The sequence below is a fragment of the Panthera tigris genome, chromosome B3 (assembly GCF_018350195.1).
Source record: "Panthera tigris isolate Pti1 chromosome B3, P.tigris_Pti1_mat1.1, whole genome shotgun sequence".
NCBI lineage: Eukaryota > Metazoa > Chordata > Mammalia > Carnivora > Felidae > Panthera > Panthera tigris.
Window position 1 is genome coordinate 9,293,076 of NC_056665.1, and position 19,981 is coordinate 9,313,056.

Consider the following 19,981-nt stretch of genomic DNA (forward strand, 5'->3'; position numbering starts at 1 on the left):
CGTCATCAAACCCCCCAACCACCAAGTCAGCAGTGAAGAAGATAGAAGTCAACAGCACACATGTGTCCATTGTGGATATCAAGGCCAACAAGATCAAATAGGCTGTGAAAAAGCTGTATGACACTGACGTGGCCAAGGTCAACACCCTGATAAGACTCCTAATGATGATGCTTTAGATGTTGCCAACAAAACTGAGATCAACTAAACTGAGTGCAGCTAATTCTAAAGATAAATTTTTCAACATAAAAAAAAAAAAGACATAGGATGGAATGGATGGGTGAACGAACAGATTGCTAAACAAGATGATGTATGTGTACTATTGATCATACTATACACACTATTTTATAACTCGCATCTGCATTTTCACCTAATATTATACTTTCAAACATTTTCCTAAAATACGTTTTAATGGCCACATAATATTTGGTGTTATGCATATACTGTTACCCGCTCATCAATACTTTACAGTTCAGTTTGTAAGTTATTTCTAATCTTTTACTATTAGAAACAATGCTGTCTCGGTATCAATGGATGTGAATCTATGATCATTCTTTTAAGAATTCTGGAAGTGGAATACCCAGGTAAGAGGAATTAAGCTCTTTTATGGCTTTTCATTTACACAGACAGTTGCTGTATATGAAGACACCTGTTTGACCCTGCCCTCACCAGAACTCATGCTATCACATTTTATACTGGTCCATATGGTAGACAAAAGATATATGTGTATACACACAGGAGTAAGTGCACATACCATTGTTCCTCCAATTTTTAAATTCATACAATTTATTATATATTTATATGATTTATTTAGAATACATTAATGTATGCAATGTATTTTATAAGTATATAATAAAGTTATATATTTATAAATTATATAGTAAAATATTCTATTGTATATTTAAAAATTATAAACTTACAATATTTATATTCTATTATAAATTTAATATATTACCTCCCAATACTAGGTACAGGGAAGATTTCCCAACATATGTAAACTTTAAAAGTAACACAGAAAAGTTCAGAGCAGAGACAAGCCAAGTGATTTTTATTATTTTTAATTTGATTTATCTATTTTTAGAGAGCAAGAGAGCATGAGATAGAGAGGGGCAGAGAGAGAGGGAGAGAGAGAGAGAATCCCAAGCAGGCTCTGTGCTGTCAGCATGGAGCCTGATGTGGGGCTTGAACTCAGAAACACAAGATCATGACCTGACCTGAAACAAAGAGTCAGATGCATAACCGACTGAGCCACCAGGGCACCCCATGCCAAGTGATCTGTAAAAGACAGAATGGTTTCTAGCCCAACAAGATTTGAGTGTGAATGGATTAAATGTATTAACAAATTTAGAGGGAAAAAAAAAAAAGCCTGGGCAATTGTAATCAAAGAAAAAGAAGCATTGCAGGCACAAATGTTGAGAAAAACCCCAAGAAACGCTTTACAACAGAATCCCAAACCCAGGATAAGGCTCATTCAGTCCCACAATAGATACATCTCCATTGCAAGGATGCCTGCAGCAGATCTAAGTTTTTACTATTTTATTACACTTAAATCTCTTTCTCCAATATTATCTTCTGACTGGTTATTTTTGGTAAATGGGAAAACAATATTCATGTGTTCACCTTATGGCTAAAAACGTCACCAAACTTCTTATTGATCTTCCTAGCTTATCCAGTAAACATGGATACTCTGGATTTTCCAAGTAGATAATAGTGTCATCAGCAAATGATTATTTGTCTCCTTATATTCAATACTTTTAACTGTCTCACTAATGGTAGCATGTGGGCTAGAATTTCATACACAGTGTTCAATACCAGTGGTAAGAGTAGGAGCTTGCATACAGGTTAAGTTTCTATGAGTGATCTAAGTACATTTGAAAAAATGCAGGGACACCTGGGTGGCTTAGTCAGTTAGGCATCCAACTTCAGCTCAGGTCATGATCTCACAACTTTTGAGTTCAAGCCCTGCATCAGAGTCTGTGCTGACAGCTCGGAGCCTGGAGCCTGCTTCAGACTGTGTGTCTCCCTCTCTCTCTGCCCCACCCCTGCTTGTGCTCTGTCTCTGTCTCTCAAAAATGAATAAATGTTAAAAAAGTTTGTTTAAGAAAAAATGCATAACTTCTGCTCTGTCAGCAGAATATATATATATATATATATATATATATATATATATATACACACACACACATATATATATACATATATATATACACACACACACACACACACATATATATATATTTATGTGACCCTTGTTAATTGTATTCTTTAAGTACTCTTATATTCTCTTATCGTGTGTCTATTTCATTACTGCATTTAAGAGATATCTGTTGGAGTCACCATATTCTTCTGGTAGGTATATTAGTTTTAGCCTTACATATTTTTTAGCTATGTTGCAGGGTGCAGAAAAAGCAATAACTATTATATTACTCTTATTTTTAGTATGTATTATTCCTATGTCCTGCTTAATGCTTTTTGCCTTGATTTCTGCTTTCTTTGATATTATAACCACATTATCTATTTTTGTTTTTAACAACTTTATGGAAATATCTTTGACGCACGAGAATTGTATATATTTAAGGTATACAAGTTGATGTTTGGATAAATGAATATACTATGAAAAGATCACCACAATGAAGCTAAATCACCCCATGCAGTTATTAGTGTGCATGTGTATGTGTGTGTATGTGTATGTGTAGAAGATTTAAGATCTATCCTCTTAGCAGATTTCAAGTGCACAATACAGTATCACTGTGCTGGACATTAGGCTTCCCAATCTCATTCATCTTGCATAACTGAAATTTTGTACCCCTTGACCAACATCTACTCATTTCCCCTCCTCTTGTTCCTGGCAACCACCATTCTACCCTCTGCTTCTTTGAGTTGTACTTTTTATAGATTCCACATATAAGTAAGATCATGCAGTATTTGTCTGTATATCTGGTTTATTTCACTTAGCATAATATCCTCTTATTTTCATCTATGTTGTTGTAAATGACAGGATTTCCTTATTTTTAAGACTGAATAATGTTCCATTGTGTATTCCACATTTTCTTTATCCATTTGTCCATCAATGGATGGACCATATCTTGACTATTATAAGTAATGCATCAATGAATATGGGAGTGCATATATCTCTTTTGAATATTGATTTTGTTTCCTTCGGATATATACCCAAAAGTTTGATTGTTAGGACATATGGTAGTTCTAGATTTTCATTTTTTTAGTAACTTCTATAACTGTTTTCTATAACAGTTATACAAGTTTACATTTCCACCAACAATGTACAAGGGCTCCCTTTTTTCCATATCCTCACCAACCACTGCTTATCTTCCATCTTTTTGGTAATATCCATTCTAAAAGATGTGAGGGGATATTTCATTGTGGTTTTCCTTTGCATTTCCCTGATGATGAGTGATGCTGAGTACCTTTTTACAAACCTGTTGGCCACTTATAGTCAACCAATCTTCTACCGGGGTGTGAAGAACATATAATATGGAGAGGGAAGTCTCTTCAGTAAGCGGTGTTGGAAAAACCAATATCCATATGCAGAAGAATGAAATTAGACCCTTAACTCACACTATATACAAAGTCAACTCACAGTGGATTAAAGACTTAAAGGTAAGACCTAAAAACGTGAAACTACTAGAAGAAAGCCTAGAGAAAAGCTTCTTGCCATTGGTCTTGGCAATGAGTTTTTGGTCATGACACCAAAAGCACAGATGGCAAAAGCAAAAATAGACAAATAAACTACATCAAACTAAAAAGCTTCCTGTACAGCAAAGGGAACCATGAACAGAGTGAAAAGGCAACCTATAGGATGGGAGAAAATATTTGCAAACCTTGTGTCTGATAAGGGGCTAATAACAATAATATATAAAGAACTCCTACAACTCAATAGCAAAAACAAAAGAATAACAAATATCTGATTAAAAAGTGGTTGAAGGACCTGAAGAGGCAATTCTCAAAGAAGACAGACAAATGGCCAACAAATCCTTCATCTGTTTTTCTTTTTCATTTTTTATTTGTTAGCTGTAGTGGCTGTTGCCACTGTTGCTGTACTCATCAGCAGAATTTTCTTGATCTACTTGCTTTCATGTCTTTATTTTCAGGTTTCTGGTGTCATTTTGCTTTCAGAATGTATCCTGTCAATATGAAACAGCAACATTTTAATCTCTGTTGCAATTGTTGAGTTTATTCACATTTGTTGGGACAGGTTTGGACTTCTGCCATCTTATGTTGTGTTTTTCACTTGCAGTGCATTCTTTATTCTTTTTACTTTCCTTTCCTTTTATTTGATCAGCTAAACTTTCTTTGCTTCATTTTTTTCCTCTACTGTTTTAAAAGTTAATCTTTTTTTATGTTTTTTCTAGAAGTTATCCTGTCCTTTATGTATAATTAAATCTTAACAATGTGTTCAGTTTGAATTTTACTGATGGAAAGTTTTTTTTATAATTTTTGTTTGTATGTGTACTTCTAATTTTGTTGGGGAGAGGGACAGGGAATTAAACAGAGAAATCACCTAATGATTTTTTTCTATTTCCCTTTTTCCTATACTCTTCCCAAAGATATTTGCCTTTATAAGTGCATGGTTATAAACTCAGATAAAATTAAAAGACTCATGTGGAAAACAGCAATACAGTGCCACACTTCTCCTTATATTTAAGTCTTGCTCCACAGTAGCAAACTCTTCAAATATTTCTGCTGTGTATTCTAGTATTTACCACCAACCTTGTAAATATGCTGATAATGCTACTTATTGACCTTGTATTTAGACAATGCCTACAGACAGCTGTTTCGGTAGATGGCTCTGATTGGCCTCCCGAAAGCCATAGATACCCTCTTTGTCTTGCCTTCCTCAACTATGGAGGATGAAAAACTAGAATACCTTTCTAGACTCCCTTGAAAATAGATGTGGTTTTTTGATACATTTTTGGCCAATGAGGTATAGGCAAATAGCCCTGGAGAGCTTATTTCTTCTTAAGTAAAAAGACAAATTCTCACTAGTGGAAGGAAATGTGTCCCATGTCCTCATCCATCTTCCTTGCTGAAACATGAAGGCTCAGTAATCACATATTAAAGATGGTGGAGCAAAAAAAGCTGAAAAGAGCCTGATTCATGATGACATGTGCTTGTCATTCTACCAGTCCCAGGATGCCTGACCCAGAATTTCTGAGGCTACCATGGTAGGGTTTTCTGTCATTCACAACTGTTGCGTTCTTTTCACCCTACACTTTAGGAACACCGATTATTCTTAAAGACATCACCTCTTAAGTTTTTATCTATTACTGTTGTTCTAATTGCATTAATCTCTTTAATATTTTTTCTGCATTCAGGGTTATCATTTCAAGCCTTTGCTCTAAGTCATGAATACACTTTTCTATTTCTTTTCTATTCCTATTCTGCTTATTTCATTAAAAAAAGAATTTGTACTCATTGTTTTCTTCCTCAGCAATATTTCTTTTCAGCTCATTCTGTTGTTCTAGCAACTTATCTTTGAGTTCTTGAGTCACTGAATTCATGTTCTCTTTAAATTGTTCTATACTGCAAAGCAGATGTTAGAAATTTTCATTTGCTTCATAGGTTAGATTCTTCAGGTTAGATTCTTTGCTTCGGGTTATATTCTTCTGGATTTTTTTATACCTGACTTCTGGCCTCTTTTAGACATTTTTTCCTCCACGCTGTTACTTTCCATATTGACAAGAACATTCCTTTTTGCATATTTTATTTTCTCTATATAGATGTGGTTGAATTATCCAGTAATCCATTCCCACATTAGTTGGTATCTGATTAGCTTCCCTTCATAGTTTCAGCTGGAAGATTGAGTGTTGTAGGTTATTTTGGTTTTTATAGGCCTGAGTAGTTATATCTACTTTCATGCACCTTACGAGAAGAGGGAGGGAGGATGTCCAGGTAGGGTTAGTGCTGGTTGTAATGCATTTACCTCTGTAGACTCACCAAGTTTTTGGAAAACCAAACACATTTCAAATAAAATCATAATAATGTAATATCCAATAATTATACACATATGTGTTATTACTTTAATATAAAAATATGGAGAGTAGATGTTCATTTGAAATCATAATTAGTCTACATAAATGCAAATAGTTAAAAATAAGACTTAAAGGGGAAATTAGGAGTAATTTATAGTAGGTCTAAACAATACATGTAATAAAAGTATAATACTATTTTTATAATGTCTTTCTGCCTTCTTATAGGGTAATTATTTAAATCTTTTAAAACTATTGTATGTTACTATTATGCTATATTAGTACATATTATTAACATACAACAATATAATATTTTTAAAGAGAGAACATAAATATAATAGGACTAATTAGATATTACCCATTTTCAATTAAAAAAATAATAATGTTTATTTTAGCCCCATGATACAATAGAATAGTTGTAATCTTTCTAAATCCTTCTCTAATGATTCTTCTCTGAACTGCCTGAAGCTTTTAGGACATCCTTCTTTAATGTAGTGGTGAAACTGAAAGCAATCCAATGTACAATTCATTTTGTCTTGCAGCTCTGCTCTCATAAACCCCATTACATTAGTTTCCGGTTTTTAGTATATTAAGCTAAATACCATCTCCACAAAAGTGTTTGAGCATGGAGTACTTAAGATTTTATTTATTAGCAACACCAGGTTTTTAGACTTGTAGGAATTCATTTCCAGTTCTATAAAAATATCCATCCATACCATATCTACTGGCTTGCTGTGGTAGACCAGTTGTCTGTCCACCAGGTCTTTTCATCTTTAAATTCATCAAATACATTTCTGCATCTAAATTGTCCATAATTTTGAAATACTCCAAAGTTAAGCCTCTCTCGGGGAAAATGGTTTTAAATCGCAGAGGTATTTTGAAGTTCTGAAATCAAAGTTGGACTCCAAATAAGTTACAGTTTTAGTAAAGAAATGGAGAAAGTCCTGTTTAATTTGGCTGCCCTTTCTGTCAACTTTTTTTCTTTTTTAATTCTGAAGCAGTCTTACTTATAAAAGAAATGGGTCTTTTTTTTCACAAGTGTTTGTCGCAACCCAAAACAATTCAAGTGCAGTCAATTCATCCTTTTCTAAGCTCCTTAATATCTCTTCAAAGATCACCATACAGCTTCAGAGAAACAGCATATAAATCTATTCTAAAGTAATCCTTTTTTTGGGGTGCCTGGGTGGCTTAGTTGGTTATGAGTCCGACTTCAGCCTAGGTCCTGATCTCTCTGTTCCCGAGTTCGAGCTCCGCAATGGGCTCTGTGCTGACAGCTCAGAGCCTGGAGCCTGTTTCAGATTCTGTGTCTCCCTCTCTCCCCGCCCCTCTGCTCCTCATGCTCTCGCTCTCTCTCTCTCTCTCTCTCTCTCTCTCTCTCAAAAATAAATAAACATTAAAAACATTCATAAAGTAATCCTTTTCTCCATTTTTATCCCCAAGGTATTTCTAAATTAGAGAAAGAGATTCTTCTTATCTCACATTTGAAAATATTTTTAGAGCTGGCCAACATTTGAAAACCTTTTTCATAGCCAGCAACAGTGTGTCAAGACGTGCCACCCTATAGGATGCTAACTCATCTCTATAAAGCCAAAAATTTATTAATTGCCTCTGTGTTTTGAGTGTGAAGGGCCAACAGATCAGTTACTAAATTTCCCCTTTTGTTCAACCACAGAATATTTTAATTGCAACACTGGAATCAGAAAATGCAACGTTACTCAGTTTCACAGAACATTCAAGAAGATTGTACAATCATGTGTGTTCATTCATGCAGTGTGCTCAAGCCAATTCAGAGGCCACTATTTTCAACTAAACATTAGTGTCTTTTAGAAGTACCTAACTGTCTCATTACAGATTTATGAAATTCAGTGTCCATATGTGATCTCTCATCCCCTTCTCCAACATGCACAGTTCCCAAATTCTTTTCTGCATATTGTGCAGTATGTTTGGTTTGGGTTTTTGACCACCTAATCCACTTGTATGTGCCCTTCCATCTTTCATTCAAATCACATAGTCAATTAGCTTTCTTTTTCAATGATATCTGGGTCATGCTGGTATTAGCATCAACAGTCAGAAGCAACAATAGTGACCACACAAGGTGTCCATTTATCCATTTATCTATCTGTACCATACCCACTTGACATTAAAGACATTATTGCTTTCGGCCTTTATTTTGGGGTTGCCATATGAGTTTTTCACTTTCCCCTCAACTTTCCACACCCATCACCAGAAACTAAGACCTTTCATGTCTCATGGAGGGGGTTCCCAGGGCTCACGGTTTTTAGGGCAAAAACTGAGGCTGTCACAATCAAAGTAGGATGATCACACTTCCTTTTGTATTTTGTTAAAAATCTCATGATAGAGTTCATTTCACATGGGTAAGAGCATATGGTAATCACATGGTAAGAATTTGTGAGCTTCTAATCATTCCTCTGATAGAGGATGGAACCGAACAGAAATCATGAACTCTAGGAGTCTATTATCCCCACCCCATCTACTTCTCCCTAGCAGCCATTTATAATGACTTCCCAGCCAGGAAAAGAAAAATATTAGGTAAAACTGGTGAGTTTGGGGTACAGAGTTATTGCTCTGCAAGGTTATGGGAAACTTCCCCTAGGGGTCCTCAGAGCATCTTGCCTTTTGTATTTCCCTAATATGGTGGGCAATTGTTACTTTTTTCTGCCCACTGTCCACTTCTCCTTTTCATGGAAATGGTGCCTTGATTTTACACTGGAATAAAGGTAGGGTGGAGTCCATCATTGAATACTTTGCACACATTTAAAAAGGTTGGCAAGATCAACAACAAGAGGACAAACAACCCAATTACAGAATAGGTAAAGGGCTTGAATAGACCTTTCTCCAAAGAAACAGTCAATAAGCACATGAAAAGATGTTCATGTCATTTATCATTAGGGAAATGCAAATAAAAAAATCACAAAGACATGCTACTCCATACAGAGGAAGATGGCTATAATAATAATTTTTAAAAGTGACAATAACAAGTGTTGGCAAAGATGTAAAGAAATTTGGGAGCCTTCATACATTGCTGGTGAATCCACTGTGGAAGAGAGTTGAGTGGCTCCTTAAAAAGTTAAACAATCTAGCAACTCCACTGCTAGGTAGATACTCAAAAGAACCGAAGACAGATACTCAAACACATACACACGTGTGTTCAGAGCAGCACTATTCACAATAGCCAAAAGGTAAAAACAACCCAAATGTCCATCAACAGATGCAAGGATACACAAAATGAAGCATATTCATACAATGGAATGTTATTTGTCCATAAAAAGGAATGGAGTGTTGATACATTCTATAATATCGGTGAACTTTAAGAATATTTTGCTAGTAAAAAAAAGTCAGGCACAAAAGGTCACATATGATTCTATTTATATGAAACTCCCAGTATAGGTAAATCCCTAGAGACAGAAAATAGATTAGTGGTGGCCAGGGGCTGGGGCAAGGGGAGGAAGGATAAAATGGACAGTTACTGCTTAATGGGTATAGGGTTTCCTTTTGGGGTGATGAAAATGTTTTAGAACTACATAAAGATGGTGGTTACCAAACACTGCAAATGACTAAATGCCAGTGAGTCATAAACTTTTGAATGGTTGATGTTATGTTACATGAATTTTACCTCAGCTTAAAAAAAAGGAAAGAAAAAAGGATGCCAAGAGATGTTTGTAACCTAACTCACAGAGCATTCATGATGTGTCACTAAATAAAAAGTACAATAGATGAGCAATTGTTTCAGGACAAGCATGTTTTTGTGAAATAATAATAGTCATAATATATATTACCAATATATGCATGTTAATACATGTATAAAATGATTCAAAGGCATTTACATGGAATTGTTTCAAGAAGTTATCTCTAGAGAGTAAAATTATAGGAGATATTTATTAAATATTACCTTTTCGAAAGAAAAAATTGGAACCTTGTAACAGGCTTTTAAAAAGTAATTACTGGGACGCCTGGGTGGCTTAGTCAGTTAAGCATCTGACTCTTAATATCAGCTCAGGTCTTAATCTCAGGGTCATGAGTTCAAGCCCCATGTACCACTCCACACTGAGCATGGAGCCTACTTACAATAAATAAAATAAAATAAAAAGTAATTACTGACCCCCTCTCATATAAAATGAGTACATTAACATAAATGTACATATTACCCATCCATCCTAGTTCTCTATTTCCGCAGCATATGGTTTTAAAATTTCAGCATTAATTTTTTAAATATTTCTTCTTCACTCATCCTTTATCTGCCTTCATTCTGGCAGCTATCCTCCTACATTAGTGGATGAAGGTAGTTTTGCTGAGAATGGGGGTGGTAAGGTGGCCCCTGTCTCCTTTCCTCAGGCTGGACCCTTCTGTACTAGATCAACGAGAAATGCCTTAAATCTGTCAGCATGTGGATGACACCCTTCCTTAATTTCCAACCCTGATGCAACATTTTCCCCATAATTGTCTATTTCTTTATTGTGGCAATAATGATTCTGGAGCAGCAGTGTTAGATGCCCTGGCTCAAATTGTTGTCTTGCCCAAAAAACCCAGCATTGTGAACAATTGTCCATTACCGGAAGAAATGCTTGAGGTTACAGGGTGATGACGCAATCTGAAATGAAGTATGATTGTTCATTCTTTGAACAATGCTTACAGGAGATAGTGAATCCAAATGACAATACAGATAGCTGCACTGTAAACCAAAAGGTAGGACTGGATACACCTTGGGGGTGGTGCACTTGTTGAACAGAACAAGGTTTAGTCACATGGGTCCCGCACCTAATCTTGGTAGTTTGAGAGAAGGACCCCTGAGGGACTGAGAATGAGCAGTGACAGGTACTATTCTTTATTGAGGCTTGTTAAATGTTCTTGCCAATATCCCTTAGATACATTATCCTATTTAAATCTTATAACAGCTGCATGGAATAAAGCACTATTATACCCATTCTTAAAGTTCACAAATTGAGACTCAACAAAGTTAAGCAACTTGCTTACGGTCACTGAAAGAAGGGGAGCCAACTCTCGAATCTAAATCCACAACTGTTGACACAATGTTATCTTCAACAGCTTGGAGGGCTTTTATAACATATGTTCTTTCAAGTCCTAGAGTTCTGAAGAATGTGATGGGGTGTAAAGTGAAGTCAGAACTGTAGTTTGCAATCACTTCCAACAGAACTGCTTCTTATCTGTGCTGTATTTTTTCTAAGTGCAGCTTGTTTAATGTTTTATTTGTTTTTGAGAGAGAGAGAGAGAGCACAAGCGAGGGAGAGACAGACAGAGAGGGAGACAGAGGATCCAAAGCAGGCTCCGCACTGACAGCAGCAAGCTCCGTTCAGGGCCTGAACTCACAAACCTGAGACGAAGTCAGATGCTCAATGGACTGAGCCACCCACGTGCTCCTCTGTGCTTTTTTGAAGCCCCATGTAAGAATTTATTTGGAGAAGGGGGCAGAGATCTTTCACTTAAAAAAAGAGAAATCTTGGGATGCCTGGATGGCTCAGTCATTGGAGCATCCAACTCTTGATTGCAGTTTAGGTCATGATCAGAGGGTCATGGGATTGAGCCCACAATGGGCTCCCTGCTGAGCCCGGAGCCTGCTGGGGATTCTCTCTCTCCCCCTATGCCCCTCTCCCCTGCTTGTGCACTCACTCTCTCTTTCTCTCTCTCTGTCTCTCTCTCTGTCTCTCTCTCTAAAATTTAAAAAATAAAATCTTGTAAAGAAATCAGACTTCTAAAATGTAAAGCAATATATTTCCTTCCCCCATATCCCTTCTTATTACCGATCTTACATTAGACTTTGTTAACTGATCTTTGCATGTCAGTGTGTTGGTTCTCATTGGGATGTGTGAGTTTATATCAGTTTGGATGTTTTTGTTTACAGGCAAAAAGGTAAATGCAGGTATAAGTTCTTTAGCTTTATCTGATATAGCATTAGTATCAATAATAGATCAGGGATCCTTACATTTATAGATGGAAAAAAACATAGCCTAGGGTTCAAGGAACTGAAAAGCCAGTATGCACCGTCTGATGAGAAAAAAAATGGAATTCAGGGTCAAAAACTCTGTCCTGAATCTCCATTCTGGTATAAACATGTTGCCAAACAGCTCTGAGACTGTTTCCTCTTTTGTAAAACGGAGGCGCATATGCCAACTTCAGAGTGATTCTGTGGAAGATGAATAAGATAATGTACATTGAAACGCCGAGCACATCTTAGATTCCCAATTAATATTCCATTTTTATTAGATGATTCAAATTCTTGAAAGCCTGCGGTAAAGGTACCCTCTGTGAGATTTACTCGGGAGAGACCTCTGTGGAGGCCACGGGGTTCCTCAGACTGGCTTTCACAGGGTTCCACATCAGACTGGCTCTTAAGATTAAAATGCCACTCTCACAGCAAACATTTGGACAAGTCCAAAGCAGGGTTGTTGTCAGTGTAGCCCCACACTTCACATGGTGGGCTGGAAGGCCTGGGGTTCCACAGCAAAATAGAGCAATCTTTACACTGTCATGAATTTCTCCATTTTTTCCCTTTGACTGATCATGAGGTGAGGCTGAGATTTACGTTACAGCACATGATATTTTCAAACCCATCTTGAGGCATGTCAAACATACCATCTTTTGAGTAAATTTAACTGTCCAAAGCCTAGACTCCCATAAACCAGTTCTAGTCATGAAGCCCACTCTATAGGAACTCTTTAAAGTGTAATTTCAGGGACAGAGGTTAAACCTTACAGAAAAATCTTTTTATATTAGAAAACCCCCTTTTAAAAAACCAGAAATTATTTTAGAATTACTTTTTAAGCTGTTTTCCCTTTTGAAACAAAAAAAAACCCAAAAACAAAAATAGAAAATGTACAAAATTCCATGGAAAATCAAACGTCATTCAACGATTGGCTTCCAAAATACAGTTATACTTCTGCTTTGAAAAACAGAATCATATTGACCCAAGGACTAACGGTTCAATGAACTCATTTCAGTCTTCACCAGAAACTCTGATCAGAAAAGAATACTAATAGGATAGATTCTACTTGAGATGAATATTTATCCCCATCACAAATAAAATTCAGAAAGTCAATATTTAGGTTCTCCAAAGAACAGAAACAATAAAAGAATGAATTCCTTTAAAAGCTATCTTCTTGGACTGTCTTGGAAATAATATCTCTATAAATATTAAGTCTTCTTATTATATAGAACACTTTATATAGTCCTAATATTTTACGAAATGTATGCCAGCTTGTGGATGAGGCAGTTTGGAGCTGCAATACCCATGGCCACCGAGAGATGGCAGTCAGCTATCCATGTACTCTGGATTAGTGGGTCCCTGCCACCTAGAACTGCCTTTTCTGTTTGTCTGCCTCATTGATTCTTGCTGTTGTTTCAGAAACATTTCTTTCCTCCATTGCTATTGCCTGATCATTCCCACTTTCCCTCAAACCCATTATTATTATAACTCTGCCACTCAATTATTTAACTCTATAACAGCATCATATAATTGGGGGACCATGATATTAACTCCAAAAAGCATTTGGGGGGATTTATTTGGCCTGAAGCGTGCCACATAAAATGGGATTTTTTTATATGTGATGATGATTACTATGATTAGGGTAGGCCATTTTCAAAGACAAATTATTTCAACCTGAAGGAAACCAAGGCCTGAGGCTACCTCTTTCCTTTTTAGAGCCCTCAGGCCCCTGTAAAACTATCCCCTGAACATGTTTTATTTATTTATTCCAGTTATTTAATCATTTCTGCTTTTAAATATTGAGGAAAGGGTAGTCATCATGTTCCAGCATGGTGTGGTGGAAATAGACCTGGATATTCATTCCAGTAGAACTGAAATCTTACCTCTTCCACCCACTTCCTATGTAAATTACAGAGTAATACTCAGAGTATTTATCAAGTGAGGGTATGGGAATGAGTACTCTCTACTTTCCCTTCTGCATAAAATCTTTAAATATTCTATGGAAATTAAAAACATTGCCATGTCATGGATTCTAAAATTGCCTTATCCTTTAAAAAGTATTGTAGAAATATTTAAATTGCAAAAAAAAAAAAAGTGTTAGCAGTGCTGAGAAACAGGTCGGAGACTATCCCAAAGTGCCCCAGAAGACAATGGACAGAGACACTAGCAAACTCTGGGGGAACACTCCAATCCCAGAGAAACAAGAATTCACTGTGAAAGAGAGATGCAAATCTTCCAGGCAAGCACAAGTGTGGTCACCTTCCTCCCAACACACCCGCATGTGAGAAGCCCCCAAGGCCAGCTCCTGACCACACACACTGGAGAGTGAGCCTTGATGGTGGGCACTATCTCAGCAATACTGAAATAAAATAGCAAAACCTGTTGCTATGGCTATGAGCCTGTTCCACTGCATTGTTCCTTTAGGTTAACAGATTTTTAAACTGGCAAAATAGTAACATCTAGGATTTCTTTCTTTTTTTTTTTTTTCTTTTTTCTTTTTTTCCTTTAATCTGACCCCAAAGATCCTGCTATGGAATATTTCACTAGAAACCTAGACTAAACTCCAACATAATGCAGCTCAAGTGCTATTGATTACAAACGAATATGGGAGAGAATGCAAGTGTCTCTGTAAGGCTGAAATAGCAAAGAAAACCATTCTTCACTTCAAAAGAAGGTAATCCGTTTTCTTACCACTCAAGTGTTACCTCCCTGTGATGCACAATAAATGTAGTCAGGAAAGGGAAATGAATTTGAAAATACCTAATGTCTGTTCTTAAGAATATTCTAGATGGCATCTGCACCTATAACCCTAGAGCAAAGTGTCATGAAGCCATAAGTCTAAGAATATAAAGAATTGAAATATACATGTGAAATACAGCATTATAAATTGAAACTTTGTTGGAAGCAGTGAATAGCAGACAGCAGACAGAAAAAAATTGAATTATTCGAGTTGAAAGTAGAGAAGTTCCCTATAATGCAAAAGAAAAACACAAAAGAACAAAAATAAACAAACAACCTAAGAGGAGATAAGGAATGGGCAGAGAAAGGGAGGGAGGAAGCCAGGATGAGAGAGAAGATATAGAGAAAAAGATCTTAGATGGTTCATCTTTTTCTCCTATTAACACGCATCTCAACTTTACCTATATTAATATTGAACTCATTGTTCACCCACCCAAGCCAGTCTGTTTTGTGCTTCCATGCATTCTGTGATGCTTTCTTCCTTCCCAGAAAACCAACTTCTGCTTTCTTCCCTCCATTCCGCCTCCTTCTCCTAGGTCAAAACTTCTATTCGATTCCTTTGTGAATAAACAAATAAGTGACTGACCAAATGATCAGTGGTTGGTGTTGTTAGTTTCAATGCATGTACCAATAGCCAGATGATCAAATACAATATTTGGTGGATTAGACATTACTGCGACTATTTTCATTTGGCTTTAATTTTCATAAAAATAAAAGCAATGCCTAATAATTATAGAAAGTATTTTAAAGTTAATTTATAGTCCCAAGATAAAAGCGAGTTACTGGTGTTCTTCTGTATATGTTTTACCATGTAGGACATCTGGGTGGCTCAGTTAAGCACCTGACTCTTGATTTCAGCTCAGGTCATGATCTTACAGTTTGTGGGATCAAGCCCTGTGTCGGGCTCTGTGTTGACAGTGTGGAGCCTGCTTGGTATTCTCTCCCTCCATCTTTCTTTCTGCCCCTTTCCCATTCTTTCTCTCTCTCTCTCTCAAAATAAATAAATAAATAAATAAATAAATAAATAAATAAATAAATAAATAAAAATATTTTACTGTATATATTTTTCATGTAAATAGAACATTTTTGGGTTTCTTTGACTGATATATTGAGATATAATTGGCATACTGTAAATTATACACAGTTAAAGTACACAATTTGAGAAGATTTTACATATGCATGCACCTTTAAAACATCACCACCATCAAGGTAACAAAAAAGCCACAGCCCTCCCCAAAGTTTCCTCATGCTTCTCGGGAATCCCTCCCTCCCCCTCTCCTTTACTCCCAACCCAGTCTCCAGATGTCCACTCATCTGCTTTCTGTCACTATAATTTATTTTGTGTTTTCTAAAATTTTATATAAATGGAATCATACAGCATGCACTTTTTCATCTGGCTTCTTTCAGTATAATTATTTTGAGACTTACTCATGCTATAGCATATACCAATATTTCATCCTCTTATTGCTAAGTAATATTCCATTGTATGAAAATATCAGTTTGTTTACTTTTCACCAGTTGGGGTACATTAGGATTGTTTCCAGTTTTCAGTTATTACAAATTAAGCTATTATACACATTTGTACAAATCTTCGTAAAGATATATACTATCATTTCTATTGGGTAAATACCCAGAAAAGGAATAGACATATTTTTAGATGTTTGTGTTCGATTTTTAAGAAACTGTCAGACTGTTTTCCAAAGTGATTATACCATTTTTACATTTCTGCCAGTAGAATATGTGAGTTCTAGTTCTTCCACATCTTTCTCAACCCCTGTGATAGTCCATCTTTTTTTTTTTTTTTTTGCCCATTTTTAATAGGTGCATAGTGGTATCATGTTGTGGCTTTAATCTGCATTTCCCTAATGAATTTTAATGTTGATCATGTTTTCTATGGGCATGTTTGCCAATATATCTTCTTTGGTGACATAGCTGTTCAAACTTTTTTTTAACGTTTTATTTTAATTCTAGTTACTTAACAGTGTTATATTACTTTCAGGTGTATGCAATAAAGTGATTCGACAATTCCATACATCATCACGACAAGTGCACTCCTTAATCCCCATCACCTATTTCACCCATCGCTCCAACTACCTCCCTTCTGGTAAACATCAGTGTGTTCTCTATAATTAAGAGTCTTTCTTGGCTTCTCTCTCTCTCTGCCCACCCCTTTTATCATGTTGTTTTTCTTAAATTCTTCATATAATTGAAATCATATGGTATTTGTCTTTCTCTGACTTATTTCACTTAGCATTATATTCTCTAGTTCAATCCATGTCATTGAAAATGGCAAGATTTCATTTTTTTTATGGATGAATAATACTCCATTGACTATGTGTATACCTCTTCTTTATCCATTCATCTATTGATAGACACTTGAGCTGTCTCCGTACTTTGGATATTGTAAATAATGCTGCAATAAACATAGGGGTATTCATGTGAATAAGTGTTTTTGTATTCTTTGGGTAAATACCCAGTAGTGCAATTGTTGGATCATAAAGTAGGTCTGTTTTTAACTTTTTGAGGAACCCCCGTACTGTTTTCTACAGTGGCTGCACCAGTCTGCATTCCCACTGACAGTGTAAGAGAGTTACTTTTTCTCCACATCTTTGTCAACACTTGTTGTTTCCTGTGTTATTGATTTTAGCCATTCTGACCAGTGTGAGGTGATATCTCACTGTAGTTTTGATTTGCATTTCCCTGATAGTAAGTGATAATGAGCATCTTTTCATGTGTCTGTTGGCCATCTGGATGTCTTCTTTGGAGAAATGTCTGCTCACATCTTCTGCCCATTTTTAATTGGATTATTCATTTTTGTGTTGTTGAGCAGTACCAGTTCTTTATTTTTTTGGCAGGGGGCGGGGGGGGGATACTAACCTTTCATCAGATATGTCATGTGCAAATATCTTCTGCCTTTCCATAGGTTACCTTTTAGTTTTGTTGATTCTTTCATTCACTGTGCAGAAGCTTTTTATTTTGATGTAGTTCCAGTGGTTTATTTTTGCTTTTGTTTCCCTTGCCTCAGGAGACATAAGTAGAAAGAATTCACTATGGCCGAAGTCAAAGATACTGCCTGTGTTCTTTTCTAGGATTTTGATGGTTTCAGGTCTCACATTTAGGACTTTAATCCATTTTGAAATTATTTTTGTATATGGCGTAAGAAAGTGGTCCTGTTTCATTCTCTGGCATGTGCTGTCCAGTTTTCCCAACACCATTTGTTGAAGAGACTGGCTTTTTCCCAATGGATATTCTTTCCTGCTTTCTTGAAGATTAACTGAGCTTGCAGTTGTGAATTTACTTCTGGGCTTTCTATTCTGTTCCATTGATCTATGTGTCCATTTTTGTGCCAATACTGTTTTGATTACTATAGCTTTGTAACATAACCTGAAGTTTGGGATTGTGATGCCCCTAAATTTGCTTTTCTTTCTCAAAATTGCATTGACTATTCAGTGTCTAAAATCCAGTTTTAGGATTGTTTGTTCCAGCTCTGTGAAAAAGGCTGTTTGACAGGGATGTGTTACATGCAATTGCTTTGGGTAGTATAGACATTTTAATACTTATTCTTCCAATCCATGAGCATGGAATGTCTTCTCATTTCTTTGTGTCATCTTCAATTTCTTTCATCAGTGTTTTATAGTTTTCAGGGTACAAGTCTTTCACCTCTTTGGTTAGGCTTATTCCTACGTATCTTATTATTTTTGATGCAATTGTAAATATGACTGTTTTCTTAATTTCCCTTTCTGCTGCTTCATTGTTGGTGTATGGAAATGCAACAGATTTCTGTACACTGATTTTGTATCCTGTGACTTCTAGCAGTTTTATGGTGGAATCTTTCAGGTTTTCTATATATAATATCATGTCATCCGCAATTAGTGAGAGTTTCACTTCTTCTAATTGATTTGGATGTCTTTTGTTTCTTCATGTTGTCTGATTGCTGTGGCTAGGACTACCAGTACTATGGCTAATAAAAGTAGTGAGAGTGATCTTTGCCTTGTTCCTTAACTTAAGGGAAAAGCTCTCAGTTTTCCCCATTGAGTATGATGTTAGCTGTTGGTTTTTCATAAATGACCTTTATAATATTGAGGTATGTTCCCTCTAAACCTATTTTGTTAAGGGTTTTTGTCATGAATGGATGTTGTGCTTTGTCAAATGCTTTCTCTGCATCTATTGAAATGATCATATGGTTCTTACCCTTTTTCTTATTGATGTGACATATCATGTTGATTGACTTGCAAATATTGAACCACACTTGCATCCCAAGAATAAATCACACTTGATCATGGTGGATGATTTTCTAATATATATTTGTTCAATCTTATGCCCATTTTGAAATTAGATTGTTCATTTTCTTATTATTGAATTTTGAGTTTTCTTTATATATACAGGATAAAACTCCTTTATGATATACATGACTGACAAATATTGTCTCCCATTCTGGGACCTGTATCTTCATTCTCTCTTTTTTTTTTTTAAGTTTATTATTTATTTTTAAGAGAGAGAGACAGAGCGTGAGCAGAGGAAGGCAGAGAGAGAGTGAGACACAGAATCTGAAGCAGGCTTCAGGCTCTGAGCTGTCAGCTCAGAGCTCGACGCGGGGCTTGAACACACAAACAATGAGATCATGACCTGAGCTGAAGTCGGATGCTTAACTGAGCCACCCAGGCGCACCTTCATTCTCTTAATAATAGAAGAGTGTAAAAGTTTTTAGTATTTATGATGTCCAATTTATCCATTTGTTACTTTATAGAGTATGCTTCTAATCTTGCATCTAAAGAATTTTTCCCTAGCCAAAGGTCACAAAGGTTTTCCCAAATGGTTTCTTCTAGAAATTTCATAGCTGTAGTTTGCAAGTTTAAACCTATTACCCATTTTATCTTTAATTTTTTTTACATTTATTTATTTTTGAGAGACAGAGAGAGACAGAGCACAAGTGGGGGAGGGGCAGAGAGAAGGAGACACAAAATCCGAAGCAGGTTCCAGGCTCTGAGCCATCAGCACAGAACCTGATGCGGGGCTCAAACCCACAAACCATGAAATCATGACCTGAGCCAAAGTCGGACGCTCAACTGACTAAGCCACTTGGGCGTCCCTACCCATTTTATCTTTATAGTGTGAAGTATAAGCTGAAATTCACCTTTTGTAAATAGACATCAAGTTTTTCCAGAACCATACATTAAACAGACTATTGTTTCTCCATGGAATTTGCCCATGCCAAAAATCAATTGTCCCTCCTTTATGTGCAAGTTTATTTCTCAACTTTCTATTTCATTAATCTGTCAGTCTTGATATCAATACCATA

General features: G+C 36.1%; 1 protein-coding gene across 3 annotated transcripts in view; it reads right to left on the bottom strand.

Moving 5' to 3' along the window:
- Window positions 1–19,981, bottom strand: part of AGBL1 (AGBL carboxypeptidase 1) — a 784,724-nt gene that overhangs the window by 731,961 nt on the left and 32,782 nt on the right. The window lies entirely within an intron of this gene.